Source organism: Carassius auratus, chromosome 40 (assembly GCF_003368295.1).
Source record: "Carassius auratus strain Wakin chromosome 40, ASM336829v1, whole genome shotgun sequence".
Lineage (NCBI taxonomy): Eukaryota > Metazoa > Chordata > Actinopteri > Cypriniformes > Cyprinidae > Carassius > Carassius auratus.
In genome coordinates this window covers 15842931-15864406 of record NC_039282.1, presented here as the reverse complement: position 1 = coordinate 15864406, position 21476 = coordinate 15842931, and the positions used below count along the sequence as shown (strand labels likewise).

Here is a 21476-nt window from a genome sequence, read left to right as displayed (position 1 = left end):
TGTTATCAAAAATGATCTTGCAGATGGCTGTGTGTTTAAATAATGCATTTACATTTTAATTAGGTTAGCTGGGCTCAGGCTTTCAGACGCTGCAAGGTCAGTCCTGATGACTATCCAATAACAAACCTCCCCAGGCCTCTAGGGCCCCGCCTCGCTGATTGATGACCAATCACAGCGTCCGTTCGGCCTCAGAGCGATGGACTATACATCAGCTCGCTCTCTCGGAGGCAAAAGAGAAAGTGTCTCAATTCTTCACACAAGCAACTCTTTCACACTCAAATCTCTGCGTGTAGACTACAGTGTGTGAGACTAACACAGCTGGGTATTATTATGGGACATTAGGATAAAAATCTAAATGGCTTGCACATATTTAGCATCAACTTCTCACTGAGGCAAACGAATCCATTAGTGAATAATGGAAATTATGACTCTCACAGGGGCGTTGGGCCAAAACTAGACTCATGAGTCATTCAATATATGCAAGTTAGAAACTATGAAAGATCTTTGCATATCAAAGATCTTTAGCTTTATGTAGACATTGGCTGTCAGTGTAACATTTTAAATGAGAAAGAGACTAATGCATGCAATTAATCGATTCCCTCTGACCCGTATATATATTACAGATTCTCGATAGCTGTGTAATGTAAACAAATTAAAGGACTGTTTTATTTCCATATTGTGGAACTAAGTAGCATCTCTGAATTATCCTCATTATTACAATTTTGAATTATAATTATATATATATATATATATATATATATATATATATATATATATATATATATATATATATATTTCAATTTTTTTTTATAAAATAAATGCAGCCTTTATAAGCATAAGATCATATATGAATTATATATTTAAAACTAATATGTAAATTATTGATATCATTAAATAATTGCATACATTTTTATCATAATATAAAAATTATATCAATGCATACATTCATACACAAACACATATACATTATAATAGAGCATAGTTTTAATAATTAATAATAAAAAAATAATAAATTGAAAAAAAAATTACAAATATTTACTTTTTTAAAACTTTCAATTAGTATATACTAGTTATAATTAGTTGTATGAAATAATTACCAATATACACCTACAGCACAAAAGCACAAAAGTCTCTGGGGTTTATTAATAGCCAAAAAAATAATAATTGTATGGGTCAAAATTATATATGGGATATTAAGTAAAAATCATGTTCCATGAAGACATTTTGCAAGTTTCCTACTGTAAATACATCAAAACTTAATTTTTGATTAGTAATATGCATTGCTAAGAATTCATCTGGACAACTTTAAAGACGATTTACTCAGTATTTTATATATTGTACGATCATAATAAACCATACACCAATGGACAGCTTATTTATTTAGCGTTCAGATGATGTAAAAATCTACATTTAAAATAATTGACACTTAAGACTTAAGGTTTTGTGGTCCAGGGTAACATACATTAGTTAGTTTTTGTTTACTATGCTCTATGCACTGAAATCCACAGTAAACATAAAAGCACTGGTTCGTACGATGAGGACATCAGAAGAGAAGCCGATAGGTAAGTTACAGTGGCTCTTTGTTTCATGTAACTGTATTATTTACATGCATCTTTGATTTGGGAGAACTATACAACAAAAGCGTTTCAGGTAATTATGTCACATGCATTTTAATGCATCTCAGAGGAGCCCATTAGCCATAAACACACTGAACCTGATTCAGCTTTATGTGTTATCCAGTAGAAAACCATGTGACTGATGGCAAAATAAACACTGAATAACCATACATACAGGCATTTACATATACATAGCAAGAGGGAGCAGCAATATTTATGGTCTTCTGTCTTAGTTTTATTGCAAACCAAATAGGAAAATAAAAGACACTGCAATCCATTCTGACTGAGAATGTGACAAATAAACTTGCGACAACACACAAATAACAATTCCCCCCATTTACTTTCTTAATAAATGTCTCTGGCCTTATCACTCTCTATTTATCAGTGCAGGTTATTAAAAATAAAATAAACGGCTTAATAATCTTTCACCAGAACATTTTAATATTTTTCACATCTGAAATGACTATAAAGAAGGCCACAAGGGTGAATAAAAACAATATTAACCAAATCTGTTCCCTATGAAGAAACATGACAGATGATTGACAGGTGCATCTGACAGGAAGATGACTAACAAACACCTTCAGCTACGCAGTGCTCTGTCACCCTGGGTAACGCCACATCACCACCACGATGCATTCGACAGCCCATAATTCCCAGAAGGAAGCGCCAGGCAGTCGAATCTGTGCTGCTAATTTGTTATTTCTTAAGGCCTTCAGACTACTAAACATTTCCTCTCCAGATTCTCGGTTAGACAGTTATACAGTGTTTTGAGAGCGAGGATGATTATCGAATTCCTTTAACTGAAGTGCACTGCAATAGAGTGGATAATAATAAACAAGGTCATGGATGACAGAAATAAGACAGTTCTTCTGCTTGTGTTTGTCAGTATGGTTATATCGAGTCATGCAACGTCTGCTATTTGCATCAGCATGATGCAAAAAGGACTAGTGAAGATGAAGGTAACTCTTAAAATGCATTTTATATAAACTTTTATAAGAATCACTATAACAATAGCCAATACTTAGGAGGACCACCACATATTAAACTTTAGCATCTTCTGATCTTCGAAACTGTCTGGAGAATTATATTTACTTGCATTTTTTACATTTAGAATTTAGAAGTTTCGAAAGTCATTATTAAAAAATGAGAATTATTATTATGATTAATAATAATATAGCAATAGTAATAATACAGAAATGTATAAATATAAATAAATGTTTTAATATTCAAAAGTCTGAAAATGGTTATCTTAATTGCCAAGTGTTTATACACACAAGGAATTTTTCATTAGTATTATTATTAGTAGAAGTATTGTCATTATTATTATCATTATTATCATTAATTTTATAATATTAATAAATATTAATTTATAAATAACGAAATTAATTTAATTATTATTATTGCAACTATGCTACAGATTTGAATGATACATTAAACTGTGTGGCTGATTATTTTTTATTTTTTAACTAATTAATTACATTTTATTAGTAGTAGTAGTAGTAGTAGTAGTAGTAGCAGTATCATCATGATCAACATCATTATGAATATAATAATAGTAATACAATATAATTAATTCGTTTTATTCTACCTGTTATAATCATCAGAATATAAATTCAATTTTATTAACATGAGAACAACAACAACAACAATAATATTAATAAATAAACACAAATGTATAAATACATATTACTAATACATAAATAAAATTATTTAGGAATCTTAAGATAAACAGTGTATCAAATGAATTTATTAAATTAATTTAATTAACATTGATTATTGTTGATCATTTCCATGTCATTAAAGAGTATCATTAGAGGTTTTTTGAAAAAAAGTCAAATTCTAGTTTTTATATTTTGGTCAACATTCAAAGATTAAATTACAAGGGAAATTCAAGTTATTTAAACATGTTTATATATATTTACTGTATGTTCAGTGACAGGGGTGTGAAGAAAACTCCATTTCCACCTTAAGTAATGTATTTTGTTCATGTTTAAATTAAAGTTAATGAGACGGTGCAATTGCAAAGTGTTGATTAAGTATTTGAGCCTGCATTTACAGACTTACAAACAGCCTAAAAGGTTCAAACGGGCCCCAGCAGCAGCTTATTAAAGAAAAGCTGGAGTAAAACAGCTTCTCAGACAGCGAGGGCCATCAGGAAGGAGAAAGCTGAATATTTCCTCCTCCGAGGCCAATCATTTGTTTCATTTCACCAAGTACAAATGAGGACCGGAGAGCAGAAATGGAATAAGAGGAAATAAAATAAAGAGCAACCCTCGGGTACAGCGAAGACGGATGGAGAGGTGTGGGACATTAGGATGCTGAGAGAGGGTTATCAACTACTAGAGAGGGTTTCTATGAGGAGAGAGCATGTCATTCCTCTCCACACTGGTGTCATAAACAAGAGCGTCCCGGGACGGTGTGCTGTCAGTCCTACCACATCATTTATTTTGCAGTGCTGAAACGCTCTTAGCTTCATTGTTGCAGCCTGAGACTCCTTCCGTGAACTAATAAGAACCTGTGCAAACTGAACAAAAACTCCCCAAACACTGGTTAAGTGGAAACATTTAAACTTTCAGTGGAGCGAATAAATAAGCCACTTCAACACTGACCACAAATCAGCTGTGATTACTTTGTTTCGTTCCAGCTGTCAGACGAAACTCTCTCAGGAGCACAAACGAGTCTAATATAATTAGATCTGAAGAACACATCACACTTTAATGTCTGTCTTAATGATTTAAAGATCATTTATCATGTGCAAAGTACATTGTGTGTATCACAATCAAGTTATTTTTAGCTGAAAATGTGATTTAAATTGTTTAGACAGCACACAGACACCCAGGACAATGGATGATGTTATAGGGAGTCTTACTTTCAAAATGCAAAATGCAAAAAAACAAAAAACAAATGCTAAATGATAAATGCTAAATGTCTAGCTAACAAGCTTGCTGGTGCTAACTTGAGGTAATGTCCAAATATTTTTATTCAACCACCTATATATATATAGAGAGAGAGAGAGAGAGAGAGAGAGAGAGAGAGAGATTACATCTAGGAACAAAAGAATGGATGTGATGTTCAGAACATGGTAACTACAGTAATTATCAAAGAGGGGAAGAGATGCACCCCCGTTTGGCCAGGGGTGTTTTTACACCACAGACAAGGTTTGAGAAGGAAAAAATCATTATGAAAATATAATTATATTTTCCTTAAAATCTTCAGGCCTTATTATCATGTCATATATAACTGTGATGTTCTGTAAAACCACAAACTTTAAAACACTTTAAAACAAAAGTCCAGATCAACAACAAAAATATATCTTGACTCCATATAGTGGTTATTTTGGAAAAAAATCCCAGGTATTTTGAGCAGTAGGATTATAAAAATAAAATAAATTTGCTAATATAAAATTAAATTAGCCTATATAAAATTGCAAACATCTATATTTCAGTACTTTTTTATACTTAAGTACATAAAAAATTGAGTACTTTTGTACCTTCACTTGAGTAAAATTGAAAAAGGAGTACTTTTAATTTTACTGGAGTAATATTTTATTATACGTATCTGTACTTTTACTCAGGTTTATTTATTTAATTTTAACTTTTTAATAGTTCTAATAATAAATCATCATATTTTCATGATTTCTAAAGATCATGTGACACTGAAGACTGGAGGAATGATGCTGAAAATACAGCTGCACATCACAGAAATAGATTATATTTTAAAGGATATTAAAATAGAAACCATTATTTTATATATTTTATTTTGATAATTTAGAATTATTACTGAAATACCTTTTTGTTTCAAACAGTTCATTGAACAATAATAAATGAAATACCTGAAGCTGACAATGAAGTAAATGTATAATAATTAGCAAAGATGATTAATTTAACGCTGTAAACGCGCGTGAGGGGCGGAGACACGCCGCGGAGCGTCAGACGCGTGTGAGGACCAAACACAGCAGAACCGTAGGAAACTTCACTCCTCTTATTATTTCTCTTTTACTATAGCGATTTATTTTTAGATACGTGATATGAATCTTTCATAGATTTGTAGAGTTATTAGAGTATATAGAGTTATTAGAGAAATTGAGTTACGTTTTACATTCTTTGCTCGAAGTTTTCAGATCGGCAAATCGGAGCCTGTTCGCGACTCGGTTGATTCAGATCGGCACTTCGGAGCATGTTCGCGACTCGGTTGATTCAGATCGGCACTTCGGAGCCTGTTCGCGACTCGGTTGATTCAGATCGGCACTTCGGAGCATGTTCGCGACTCGGTTGATTCAGATCGGCACTTCGGAGCATGTTCGCGACTCGGTTGATTCAGATCGGCACTTCGGAGCCTGTTCGCGACTCGGTTGATTCAGATCGGCACTTCGGAGCATGTTCGCGACTCGGTTGATTCAGATCGGCACTTCGGAGCCTGTTCGCGACTCGGTTGATTCAGATCGGCACTTCGGAGCATGTTCGCGAATCGGTTGATTCAGATCGGCACTTCGGAGCCTGTTCGCGACTCGGTTGATTCAGATCGGCACTTCGGAGCCTGTTCGCGACTCGGTTGATTCAGATCGGCACTTCGGAGCATGTTCGCGACTCGGTTGATTCAGATCGGCACTTCGGAGCCTGTTCGCGACTCGGTTGATTCAGATCGGCACTTCGGAGCCTGTTCGCGACTCGGTTGATTCAGATCGGCACTTCGGAGCCTGTTCGCGACTCGGTTGATTCAGATCGGCGCTTCGGAGCCTGTTCGCGACTCGGTTGATTCAGATCGGGACATTGGAGCATGTTTGAGATTTTTTTTAATTCAGATCTGGACATCGAAGCAGGAAGTTTTTGTCAAACAGTTAATTGGTGATAAATGAATATTTGGACTTGAGGCTTTTTTTTACCTGTTGATTCAGCATGTACATGGACCCACACACAAAGGTGGACACACTCTAGACTTAATCATCAGTAGAGCTCTAAACTTTTTGTCCATTGTTATTAAGGACGTTATTCATAACCATACTGAAAATAAGTAAATATTGTTAGCTGATGCTAACTGTCTAGCTAACAAGCTCGCTGGTGCTAACCTGAGGTAATTTTTTATAAATAATGTCCAAATATTTTTATTCAACCACCTATATATATATATATATATATATATATATAGAGAGAGAGAGAGAGAGAGAGAGAGAGAGAGAGAGAGAGAGAGAGAGAGAGATTACATCTGGGGAGAAAAGAAAGGATGTGATGTTCAGAACATGGTAACTACAGTAATTATCAAAGAGGGGAAGAGATGCACCCCGTTTGGCCAGGGGTGTTTTTACACCCCAGACAAGGTTTGAGAAGGAAAAAATCATTATGAAAATATAATTATATTTTCCTTAAAATCTTCAGGCCTTATTATCATGTCATATATAACTGTGATGTTCTGTAAAACAACAAACTTTAAAATACTTTGTTCTTACTGGTGAAAATCAGATGGTCATCTCTGTTTTCTCTCAGGTACATCACAGTGTAAGCTTCACAGTGAACATTACTCTCGTCAGCGTAGTCCATATATAGTCCAACAACAAAGATATATCTTGACTCCATATAGTGGTTATTTTGGAAAAAATCTCAGTTATTTTGAGCAGTAGGATTATATATAAAAAAAATTTGCTTATATAAAATTAAATTAGCCTATATAAAATTGCAAACATCTATCTTTCAGTACTTTTTTACTAAAGTACATAAAAAAATTAGTACTTTTGTACTTTCACTTGAGTAAAATTGAAAAAGGAGTACTTTTACTTTTACTGGAGTTATATTTTATTATTCGTATCTGTACTTTTACTACTTGATTTGTGTACTTCGTCCACACTGCAAGTATAGTGCACAACAATGCATCTCATTGCATTAAGAAGATTTAATTTTCATTGTTGAAATGTTAAAACAGTTGTGCTGCTTCATATTTTTATGGAAGCCATGATGAATTACAAATGAAAAAGTCTTTGTTACTTTTAATTAATTGAATGTGTCTTACTGAACTCTTTTGAAAATACAGTATGCACACACACACACACACACACACACACACACTCACACACTTAGAGCTCACAGGTGACAGTAATGGAGTCATTTAGGATGCACTTTACAGAAACACCTGTGTGTGTGTGTGTGTGTGTGTGTGTGTGTGTGTGTGTGTGTGTGTGTGTGTGTGTGTGTGTGTGTGTGAGTGTGAGTGTGTGTGAGTGTGTGTGTGTGATTGTGTGTGTGATTGTTATGCTCACAATAAAGCTCATAGGGTGATTTATATTGGAATGTGAGCTTCACTATGACATGTCATAAAATTTTAGTTATTGTCACTTTATTTTGAATCGGAATATCTTAATGCTATAGCAGCAAAATTCACATTTATAATTTTGCATCATATTAAATTTTTTATGTCTTTGATTTACAGTAGTTTTCAGTTCCATACTGTTCCTTTGAGTGCCGTTTGGTAAAAACAATCCTGAAAATATACACATGCAGAGAATATTTTATGCTGTTAGGTTGTGAGTGTGTGAGAGCACATCTTAAATGATCTCAGGTTTCATGCTGATGAAGGACTCACCAGCCAGTGATCATAAACAGTTCAAACATTCATTATCTCTGATAGGAAAAGTTGTTTGCTCTATTTCCCACTGTGTTCTTTAAGGGTGCAAGAATGTCATGTGTAAATCGCCCCATCGCTTCTCATCCGCAACTGTGCTCCAATCATCTGATAACTGACCGCCAGACTCAGCAGGTCACACAAACCAGATAAACGTTCATTCATTTATTCAGGGCTTTTAATATGTCAGTGTGTTTCTGCCTGAAGAAGGTGGCTGCCCTTATCTCCACACACACACACACACACACACACACACACACAATCTTCTTCTTGATTGTTTGTGTGTGTGTGTGTGTGTGTGTGTGTGTTGACTTGACAGTGATACGTGCTGTTCACAATCCTGACTCAGTCTTGACACAACTTGAAGTCAGTATGAAATGAATTTTATGCTCATCATGTGACTTATTTCCAAATCAAGCAGGATATTTATACACAACAAGTAAAGACGATACTTGATTTTGAACATCAGGAATCGAAGAATTCCTAGCTTTTAATAATTTGAACCAAGACTGAAAGCTGTATAACAGCCACTTCTCATGTTTATTGTCATCCTTTGATTAATCACTTGTTGTATTCCTCAACTGTAAGTCGCTTTGGATGAAAGCAGTTGCCAAATGAATAAATGTCAATGCAAATAAAAAGTACTATGATATTATTTTTACTCACCCATGTGGCGTTGGTTACGTCAACAGAAAATAATCTTCAGTAGTAGAAAAAAATCCTTACATTTTAAATATTACATTAAATATTGTGTTTAAAATGCATAGTCCTGGGACATCAGGATGTAAACTTTTATTTGACTCTGTTTTAGAGTTTATCTGTCATACTGATATTTAAAACCATGTGCTATGCAGAAACAATGAATCACAATAAATGAATATTGTGCTGCTCGCCGAATGCCTGCGTATATTCATTGATTTTGGTCATTTAGTGTTTATTTTGCCATCGATCACACGGTTGTCTACTGGATAACACATAAAGCTGGATCAGGTTCGGTGTGTTTATGGCTCATGGGCTCCTCTGAGACACATTAAAATGCATGAGACATGATTAATTAAAACCATTTAGTTTAGAGATAGATACATACTGTATGTTTGCATTTACATGCTAATGAGAGATAAATGAAATGATAAAGTGCCTGAGTGTTTAATGAATGCTGTCAGCAGATGTGTAAAATTAATGTGTGTTGAACATACAGCGAGCGAGTGATCTCAGTCCTGACACAGATTCATCTTTTGATTTCATATCACTAAAAATGTCAACTGAGAGTCAACATGAATTGGCATCACAACCATTTAACGTATATAATGTGATGTATAATATTACAAGATAAAAGCATATTGCTGGAACGGCTTATTCAAAATATATAGATTTTTAAAGAATTGTGTGTTTGTGTGTAGAATTATTTATTTATAATAATGTATATGTGTGAAAATAATAAAATAATAAAAAATTTACATATTGCAATATAAAAAATATTGAATATTGCAAAATGTTATGAATGTATAAATATACATATACACACATTTTTTTCTTGTGTTTAAGAATATGTAACTATATATAATATTTTATATAACTATTAAATTATAATGTTTATCAAATAAGTTATATATACTGTATATATAAAATATCATACATTTAATAATGAATGAAATCTGTGTATCCCAGCAGTTGTTGTGTTTGGTGAAAGGTGAATGAGACAGAATGAGAAACTACACAGACAGGAAAAGAGTTTGAGCCTTCAGAGGCACACACACACACACACACACACACACACACAGTGCTTGGTTTAACTGCAGCAGCCTCATGAACCTGCACTGAATCCTGATTTCATCTATTTGTCTCTCTGGCATCTTTGACAGGTTTATGACTTCATTTTTCTGCAGACATTACAAACAACATGGATTTTCGAGGACTACAACCCCATCCAACAGATAAACAAAAACAATCCTAAGTAAATGACTATAGTAATGAGATTTTAACAGTTTATGAAGAAACTGCGAGTGGTGTTAAACGACAAAAGTGGTTTCCAGTCTAGTGCTATGCTCTCTGAATCCGGTCTCGGCTCATTTTCACTCGCTCCCTCCATCCATCTCTCCCTCCCGATGTGGCGTTTTGTAATTAAAACTCGTTCCGGATACGCCCCCGCTCGGCGGTTGGTGTGTCTCATCCACCCTCGTGTCTCATTAAACCTGTGGATCAGAGCACAGCTTTCACTCCTCTGTCCAACGCTTCCTTCAGGCCAGCCAAAGACATATAAACAAGAGCCAAGGAAACTGCATTTGTTTGAGCAGCATCCAAATCCAAATCTACAGCATTAAAGTGACGAGAAATTATTCATTTTGAACCAGAGTGACCTTAATAACAGCTGGCGAAGCAATGTGGGTGTGAACAGCGATGCGGCGAATTCAATCTACTTTATGCAAATAAGCAGAGATGCAAAGTGATGCTTTGTAGTGCAAAGTATGTACCATGTATTATAAAATGTGCTTGTAGTTTAGTTTGATTTTTAACAACAGAATTTGAGGTAAATTGCAAAACCAATATTTAACTTAACTATTATGTTCCAAATTTGAAGTTGATATCACAAAAAGGTGCTACTCCAAAAATAGCCTCCTGGTGACAGCCAAACATCATTAAAAAAATTCTGACACAAATGTATACATTTCTGTCACACTATTACTTCTATAACAAAATAACCATCAAATTTTGACCTTGAGACTCTAACATTTCCAATAAAAGGTTTTATCAAGATTAGAAAAAGTTTGGTTATAAAATAAAGTGGTAAATCTTGTGATATGATACTTGACACCGCCCACTAGGGGGAGGAGCCTGCTAAAAATTACATGGTAACAAAATGTCCTGTTTTCACAGGATTCATTTTGAATGTTTAAGCTTTTGATTGATGTAAATTTAAGATGATTACTAAAATATGTGATAGGGAATTTAATTGTTATTGGAATTAAATACACACTACCTACAATTTTAAAGTTTTAAGGATTTTTATTTATCTTTATTTCAGGAAGGATGCATTACATTGATCAAAACTAATAGACAATATATTTATAATGTTACAAATGTTTTCCATTTAAAATAAATGCTGTTAATTTGACATTTCTATTCACCAAGTAATGTTAATAAATGCATCCACAAAAATATTCGTTTTTAACATTTATATTAATCAGAAATGTCTCTTGAGCATCAAATCAGTATATCAGAATGATTTCTGAAGATCATGTGACACTGAAGACTGGAGGAATGATGCTGAAAATACAGCTGTGCATCACAGAAATAAATTAAATTATAAAATGCATTCAAATTCAAATCATGTTTTAAATTGTAGTAATAATAGTTCATAATATTACTCTTTTTGCTGTTTTTTTTTCAAATAGATGCAGTCTTGGTGAGCTGAAAAGACTTTCTAACTCTAAACTTTCAAATGCATGTGATTTAGTTGCTTTGTGCAGAATTTTTGCCTCGGTGTGGACAGAAAATGTAGGCTAGTTGAAGCTGAACACTTGTCACATCACCACTTGTACTGCACAATTCAAGTGAAGTGATTTGATACAACAAAACTAGAGCTCTGCACGCTCACATTGCAGAAAACCTCTAGGAGATGTTCTAGTTTTGTTGTGTTGCATCAGGCCTCTCAGCCCAAACGGCTCAATATTTGCTCGAAAACTGAATGAGGTAAACACTGTGAGTTCTAGAAGAATTGGGTTTAGTGAGGTTTAAAAACAGCATGTACTTCTGAAAGAAAAGCAGGGCTGACGGCGAGTGTGTCTGAACATATTTAATGAACTGTGACGAGCTGAAGAGAGGATTAGATGCGAACCGAGCTTCAGTGTGTGTGTGTGTGTGTGTGTGTGTGTGTGAGCGGCAGAGGATGAGTTTTATTTTTTTTTTATGTGCGGTGTGTCTTGTAATCTTAATTGAACTGAAGTGCTATGAATAGTATTTCCATACTGAAATGCATGTGTGGGTGTATGCCAATCATGCAACCGAAATGTGTTCCTTAAGCCTGAAATATTTTTTAATGGACCACTTGTTAAAATTACCAAAAACATGCAATTTGGTGTAGATACTGATATTTATACGACCAAAAAGCAAGATCACATTCTGAAGCTTAATGTAAATCCTTGAGATCTTTATAACAGTATAGCAGAAGGTCATAAAATGATATAAATATCAGTTGTCTCTCTAAATTTCCAATGAAATGTGTTAGTAAGATGAAATTTGAATGCTTAGTTTTATGGCAAAAACATATAATGCAATGCAATGCAATACAATGGTGACTGAGAGATGAACAAATATACACTCCGCAAAAACCTGTTGATCATTTTTTAAACAATTTTTTTGCTTGATGTATGGTTAATCAAGTAAACCAGCTTCGTCTTGACATATTACTAACAATATATGTTGACCATGTTGACCTCATAAAAATCAGAAAAGATTTCACAGCAAAGGCGCGTGGAACACAAGCTGACGGTTGATGTTTCTACAATAATACAGTATAAACTACCAATCAGACGACAGAAGGCATTTATTTAGTAGATCGTGTGTAACAGGTTTTTCAGCAAAGTTTGAATCAAGCTGATCATTTTGAGGTCTTAGAAATTTGTGAATTAAATATGATGCAATCTCAGAAAAAAAAAAGAAAATTCAAAAGCTACTAAATTGCACCTTTTAAGTACTAATATGCACCATTTAGGGATGAATAAGGCACAAAAGGAGTACATTTTGAAAAGCTACAAGCCCAGTAATAGCTTTTGTACCATTTTTCTGCAAGTGTAAGCTAAAAAAAATGGAAAATAGCTTGAAAAACGAACAATATGACTCTTAGAATGTTAAAAAGACTTTAAAAAAAATCACCAGTTCGATTTTCCATTTCACTCAGAACTGGCCTAAAAGGTTTTTGGGCCAGTTTGCCTTTCTACTTGATCTGCATACTATAACTCCTTTAGTGAACCAACACAAAAAGTGAATAATCAACTCTGGCAGTGGGTGCAAATCTTTTATAGTAAATTCCCCAAGTGTGTTGAGAAATGAGATCAGGAAAGTCACTGATTGACGTTTAATGTCGTGTGTGACAGCGTGATAGAGGATGATTGATGTTTTTCCACTTCAGCCGCTCTTGATAAGTGTGTGTTTTAGGGGAGAAGTCGGGAATAATTAATGCTCAAGGTTACTAGATAGATGTTAAATGACAGACTGATGCATTATAAAAATCAAATGTTTGTTTGTTTAATCAATTTAGTAAGGAATTTTATCTTTAAAACAAGACTTCAAATGTATTTACATAAAATATTTAATCTGTATTCATGCTGGCTTAATAATGATTAAATATTTGTATGCTGGACTGTTTTTTTATGTTGAAAGCGCAATTCTTTTTTTATTTTAACAACAAAGCTCATTGCATTTTCAAAGGATTTTTCCCTTTAAAGCAAGACCTTGAATGTAAAAAATATGCTTAAAAATCTATTAAAAAACATTAAATATTATATGCAAATATAAAAAAAAATATTAAAATAAAAATAGCCTAACATACTCTGATATCTAATGCAAATGTATGTGTTTTCATGAAAGAAATTGATTAAATGAATGGAAGGTTAACCCTCTGAGGGACTCAAATGTGTTCACTTAAAAAAAAGAGGGAGAGACTGCTGAAGGGAGTGAGAGTGATCCTGACAGAAGAAAGGTTAGATGACAGGACAGAGACGAGAGGGAAAAACAAAGGACTGTACAGAGATTTGGAGTGTGTGTGTGTGTGTGTGTGTGTGTGTGTGTGCATGTGCCAGTTTTCTCCACAACTCTTCAGAGTCCTTATTAGAAAGTGAAAAGTGACAAACACAGTCAGAGCACAGCTGTACTGTATATATATCACCAGAGAAAGAGAGAGAAGATAGGAAAGAAATGGTGGAAGAGAGAAAGAAAGATTAAAAAATATAATGAGAATAATCCAAAAAACCCACCCACACAGTGAGAAGGTTGAGATTTTTCAATGCTCGCACCAAATCCACATAAAATAATCATAAGGATGCTGATAATAAATTAATGGAACAGATTTATTGTCCCAAATTAAAAATGTTCCTGCCCACCAGCTCTAAATGTCACACACAGGTGATATCAAAATAAAAGTACTTCATGCATAAAGAAAAATAAATAATATAATGTAATATAATATCCCATTAACTGCTACAAAAATTTATATTTAATTTTTTCTTTGATATACTTTTATAGTTTTCGTAAAAATTTTAAATAATATATATATATTTTTCAATATAAATTTTAAAGTTTCAGTCATTTTTCTTTGTGTTTCTGTCATTTATGATAATTATAATTATCCCAATGAATCCCATTTGGCTTGCTTTGGGTTGTAAACACTTTTCCTGCACACACAAAACACTATTGTCTGCCAATGCCACATAAAACACTGTCCCTGCCAGAGATCATGAGCACATTATCTCCTTTATGAGTCATTCTCACTCTGCAGCCAATCAGAACGCAGCTCGGCGTCCCCACTTAACAAGCAGCTGACCGATGTGGACACAACACATCAACTCATTACTGTCTGCAAAACAAACGAGCACATAAAGAGAGAGAGAGAGAGATGAGGAAAGAAAGAAAGAGGAGACAGAGTGATGGAGGGTCTGTTTGGTGATGATCACACTAGGGAAGCAGCTGCTACCAAGGGTCTCAGATAGCAAATGAAACATTTATGTGTGTGTGTGTGTGTGTGTGTGTGTGTGTGTGTGTGTGTGTGTGTGTGTGTGTGTGTGTGTGTGTGTGTGTGTGTGTGTGTGTGTGTGTGTTTGACGGTCACATCTAGGCCCAAGCAACCAGAACAAGCTGCCGGTCTCAATCAAGCTTGCAAACCAGACAAGAACGAATAATCAGATAAATGGATCATGTGTGTGTGTGTGTGTGCAGATGTATGTGTTTGTGAGCTCTGAAACAGTCACTAGAGTTGCTTCACACTGCTCTGTCCCTAGATCTGATCCATCAGTGAGATTCCCCGTGTTTACTGTTTATTCAGACCGGTCCCTGTACGTCAGCGGCGCTCGGATCACTTCACTTGCTCTTCAAACCCACTGGGGATTTAAAAACAGAGCCAGATAAATAACAAAGTTGACAAAAGGCAGCACTGAATTAATCAAGATTTTAACCAACAACAATAAACTGGTTCTTTTATGATTAAATAATATGATCAACTGGTTCATTAATGATTTTAACCACAAAAGCGTACATTTTTCACAATTGAAATAAATACTTGAAAGGTGAATAAATAATCTTTGCATTGATGTATGGTTTATTATAATCAGACAATATTTGGTTGAGATATGCAATGCATATTACTAATCAAAAATAAAGTTTTGATGTATTTATGGTATGAAATATCAAAATATCTTCACGGAACATGATCTTTACTTAATATCCTAATGATTTTTGGCAAAAAAGAAAAATCGATAATTTGGCTATTGCTACAGATATACCCCAGAGACGTACAGTAAGACTGCTTTTGTGCTCCAGGGTCACATACATATTCCAAAAGTAGTAAGTTAATATTACTGCACATATACTGTTCAAAAGTTTTAAATAAGTCTCTTCAGCACAATATTAGATTAAAAATACAGCTAAAACTGTCAAATAGTTAATAATAATGTTTTCTATTGTAATATATTTCCAAAGACATAGGCCTTTTCTTTTCAGTGCTGTTCTCCTGCCAGTCTGCGTTTATTAATATCATTACGCAGCACACTCGGGTGAGTCTTGGGTTCATCCGGTCATCACGGAGACATGCCTGTGAGCTGCTTCATTAGCGCTAGCATTAACAGCTGCCCGAAGGGTCTGAGCACTTCAGAGCTCCCCACGTGTCTTAATTCATTAGCTTAAACATATACATATACAGTTGAGTACGACTGCACCATGTGAGGGGAGGAAATCTAATTGCGATTTTTGTTATAAAAATTGGGATTGCAATTTAAAAAAGATTTGCTGTGCTTGATTGAAGGGATGCACAATTTTTTTTATATGAATTTGGCTATATAATAATACATTTATAATGAAATTAATATTTAAAATACTATATGAAAATAACAATAAAATTTCACCATAAAATAAAAAAAGTATTTATAAAAAAAGGATAATTTTTTTAAATAAATAATTTAGGGAAATTGTTTTTAGAATAATTTCATAATTTGAGTTTGATTTCAATTAATCATGCAGCCGCTACAATGAAGTGAATTAAAAAATAAATAGTGTAAATAAGAGGAAAAATTCCCTTTTGAACTAATACATTTAAAAATGCATTTATTATAATTATCACTATTATTATAATTGTTGTTGCTGTTTATTATACATTAAAATAATTTCTTAACGTCACATTTTTCATATCCAAAAAAAAAATATATATATATATACAAATACAAATATGAAAAACAAATATTAAATATTCAAGTAAAAATAAAAAAATAAAAAAAAACTCTGACTGACTAATTATCTGGAGTTGTTTATGTCTGTCAAACTGAAAAATACAGAAATCATTTCCATAATTTTGTTAAAAAAACATAATAAATTAAGTAAATAAATAAAATTCTATATAAAAATAAATATAACATCACCATTACCAAATCATAAATACTTAAATTATTATTATTTTAATAAAACTAAATATAGTTTTGTATATATTTTTTTCGGCCTGTTAACACAGCCTCTATTAATAAAGTGTGCGTGTATTCACTCAAGCCGATGAAAGCCGTTTCCTCTTGAGGTTTGGAGAGCGGCGTATTGATTTCTGGTTGATGAGAGTGGAATGAGGCATTGGCTTTGATTAATCTCTCTCACTTTACTTTTTCTTTTTCTGTTTTCCCTGTTCACCTCAGCTGGCTGGACAGACTGAAGGAATGAAATGAGGACATGTCCAGTCTTTCAGTCGTTGAGAAGATGCTAACAGCAAACTGTGGTCCTCCTTTGCACTTTCAGACGGACTGAATGTTCCCTTCCAGCACACCGTGTGCTCATCTGAGAATAACAGTAGTTCATCTGTAGTTATGTCATTGCTCGTCTTCATAAAAACCCAATTTTATGTAGTATATATAATATATGCATGGGATGATGTGTTTGTTAATCTCTCATCTGAATCCTGATCTTGCATCGTTGACTTTACAGGTTTATTTCATCTTCAAACAAAGGCATTATTCAGACAATCGGTAAAATTAAATGTTGAATCAGGATGATTATAATTATTATCAGTGGGAAAGCTTCTGTGTGCCCACGTATGTGTCGACTGAAAAATCATGGTGGATGGTCAATGTATTTTACATGCACTGTTCAACAGTTTGGGGTCGTTAAGATTATTTATATTTCTGAAAGTCGTCTCTTCTGCTCACCAAGACTGCATTTATTTCAGCAAAAATACAGTAATAATAAAATCACTTTTGATCATTTGAATGCATGCTTGCTGAATAAAAGTATTAATTTCTGCTTTCTGTAATTGTGAAAGTTAACTAAGCAGGTATGCATTTTATGTAATGTTGCCAGAAAATACACTGAAAAAGCTTCATTTTTTGCTAAAATGATTCTTGCTTTGGCTGGAAGTAAAAAGCAGAGAAAGAAATATTTTATAATGAGCCAAATTATAATTATAGCTTCCAAACTCATAAGTAGGAACCTCCCAGCAAGACCTGAAGATATTATATGCTTCTTCTGAAATAAAACTCATGCATTCAGACGGTAATTAATGCACAGGGAACGAGGGACTTACAATATGACGTGCAATGACACTTTTGTCTCATGTTGAGGATGCAAACGTAAGCTAAAACATTATGCTGCGACTACATTTTTGCAATTTTCCCAATCACTCCAAAAAGCTTCAATTCTGCCAAATCCACAAATTCCCTCTACTGCATAAAGTCTGAAAACAACCTATGGCTTTGGTTAAAAAAGGATTCAACACAATTTTGGGGCCAATTAAATGAAACGGTCTGTAAACAATGTCCTGATGAAAAACAATTAGCATCTAAACAGATCTGGAGACTGACATTGACACTGAAATGAGGTCATTGATGAAACTCTCTCACGCTGTGTTTCACTTTCTATTGATTTCTCCTTCTCTCCTGCAGTCGTGACCCAGCGGTAACTTCATTTAACCAGAAATCTCACGTGGAACAGAAGAAACCCATGATCCGTATCTATAAGCAGCCCACAGGGGCGCATCCATTCAGACGATTGATTTAAAAAAACACCACAATCGTTTTCTTCATCTTTAGAGAGAAACCACAGAGCAAACCAGAGACATATCTGTATCAGTTCTCCTTGAGAAGAATGGACTTCGTTCAGAACAGACCAGACTTGTCTAGTTTCCTTGAAGAGCCAGAGGGATAAAGACAATCCCTAGAGAGTCCTGTTCCGTTACCTTTACTCATTGCTCCGTCCCGCTGGGACACAGAGATACGAGTTCAGTGATGCTTTAGGTTTGCACTGATGTTTAACCCGTTCATGAAGCAGCAGAATCGAATTTGAGATTTAAAGAATGCTCACTTTAGTCCAAGATTTTCATTATTACTACCGGGTGAATTCAATAAAAATGGTTAAGAAATGTTAAAGTTAGGGTTATTATTATCAACTAAAACTGGGGGGGAAAATGTTACCTGTACTTGAAACAAAAGACACATTTACTGAAATAAAATAAATAAAAACGTTTTATTTTAGCTAGTTGCAAAGGCAACTTTAACTTGATGTTAAAATAACTAAAGCCAAAAAAGTAATCTACTAAATAAATAAAAACTATATAGACATTAAAAAATAATAATAATAAATTCCAAATTAACAAGAAAACTATAATAGTATATTAACGACAATAAAATAACACTTTCAAGTCATATTTTATCCTAACATTAAAAGAAAATTGTTATTTTGGTTTATTTAAAAATAATACAAGAATTCAATATATTCTGCATAAAGTGTAATAATAATAATGTTTTCTTAATACTGTGAAACAAAATAAGCACATTCCCAAATTCATATTGTATTACTTAAATGTAAAAAAAAACAATATCTAATCATTATATTGTATTTGAATCATAAAATATCATACATTTATATATGCACAATTATAAATGTAAATAAAATAATATTTTTCTGGATGCATTGAAGTAGTGAGAACTTGACGTATATGTATTTTATTCAAAATATTTATATTTGTTTATTAAATATTTCTTTGTGAGATTCACACACACTGTGTAACATTTAGCCAAAAATGTGACCTAATATAATAATATGCATTAGTCAGTGTGGTGACAAAACAATAATATTAGAGCACATTTTTTACACATTTCACAGTTGCACAGAGAACTTTATGCTTAAAGAATGGAAACACAAAGCAATTAAATGCAAGACTCGGTTCAGCTTGGAAAAATATTAAACGAGCAATACTTCGATGATTTAGATGTTTGAGTTTCTGTCATTTTCAAAATAAGCTTCATATATTTTTTAGGTTTATATACTGTTTCTATGACAGTTATTGAACACACAAACACACACAAATCCTGAATATTATTCAGAAATAGGGCTGTTAATTCAATTAGAACTATATAAAACATTTAATCACAATCAGAATGAAAATGCTAAGGTACAAGCAACACTGCTTTAATACAAAACAGAGATTTTTGCATCAGCCCCCAGCAATATATGAATATAAAATCCCACTAATAAAAATGTATCCGGATGAGCCAAACATAAAAGGAAAAGTCAACATGTGAAATCTGATTCTTACCTTAGCGAGTCCTCATCTGTGAAAAGACGATGTCTTCACTTAATCTGAATCAATGCTGTCAAACCAGACAGAGACCTCGCTCTACTTAAGCATCTCAATGAACAGAGAAACGTCTCCCATCATCAGCTTCCCTAACCACATGATCTCAGAGGAGGGCAGACCTCTGACGCTGCATTCGCTTTCAATCTGAGCTGACTGGCAAATAGACAGGTTTGAGGAGGACAAGAGAGGAACCATCATCCATCATGAGCTGCCGGGCACTCGTATGTGATATTACAGATATCATACGCTTATGCACTTCCATAACAAAAGTAAGCACAGAGTATCTGATCTAAACCTTGTAAAGCAGCATCTTAACTCAATAAATCTTCATTAGTGAGCCATTTGAAACACACTACTGTACATAACGGTGAGCCACACAAATAGTGAAAAAGCCTTGAATATCAGCTGATTTCAACAGAGCTGGATGTTAACACACGAAATGCAACACAAAAACTGCAGATCTGGTTTTAATGCACATGTGAAAGGCAAGCATCTTGTTTTTTAATTGCAGAAGATTAAATCCATCCAGTTTTTCATGCATGCTCTGAATATAAGGAAAATAGTGACCTGCTTTTTGATATGCCAATCACGTCTAAATCAAGTTGCGTACAATCAATTGTCTCAGTGCAATCAGTGCGTATAATCAGGAACTATTGCTCGTGGGCTGATTGAACAAAATTACATTAATAAACGATAATGGACACTTTTTAACTATTACTGCCCAATTCTATTCTATTGGTTGTTTATTGAATGAAGGCACACTTATATACCCGTGCACTCGTTCTGTACTTCAGTCCTGCATTATTTATTCATGTAATAATATACACTGCATTTATGAAATCGATTCATTATTCATGTCATCTCCAAGAAGGTAATTCCAGAAATGTAACAGCTGGACAGTGTTTGTGTTTCTCTGCAGCACTGCACTCGCTCTGGTTTGCGAGCAGGTTTACTCAGCAGTTGGCGACTCTGTGGACTGATTACATTATCAATCTGCAGTCTGACTGCGCTTTGGCAAACGCTGAAGACCTTTACAAGCCCTCGTTCACCTGAGAAACAGACCGCTGAGCTCCACCGCGTGACAAACACTACTGACCGACCGAAACCACACTCGCTGACCTGCTGCAGCATTAATTACTGAAATAAACGAACACCTTTATTAAGCAAGGATGCATTGAATTGTTCAATGGTGACGGTAAATATATTTAGAATGTTGTGCTGAAAATTCAGCGTTGATCACAACAATAAATCATATTTTACAATATATTATACTAGAAAAAAAGTTGTAGAAATATTTCACAAAATTACAGATTTAATTGCAATAAATTCTGTATTTGTGCAATGCTTGAAATCTGGTGATCTACCAAAACCATCTTATTAACACTTAGTTATATTATTATTAATAAACCTCTTTGCCTAATAGACTTCTTTGTTTA

General features: G+C 33.9%; 1 protein-coding gene across 3 annotated transcripts in view; it reads right to left on the bottom strand.

Moving 5' to 3' along the window:
- Positions 1–21476, bottom strand: part of LOC113058692 (sodium/calcium exchanger 2-like) — a 67215-nt gene that overhangs the window by 33015 nt on the left and 12724 nt on the right. Inside the window, exon 1 of one of the 3 annotated variants that reach the window (XM_026226845.1) lies at positions 19999–20139. The exons of the other annotated variants lie outside the window; for them this stretch is intronic. The gene's annotated coding sequence lies outside the window, so the exon portion shown is untranslated. Of the gene's footprint in view, positions 1–19998; positions 20140–21476 lie in introns of those variants that run through there. 3 annotated transcript variants of the gene reach the window in all.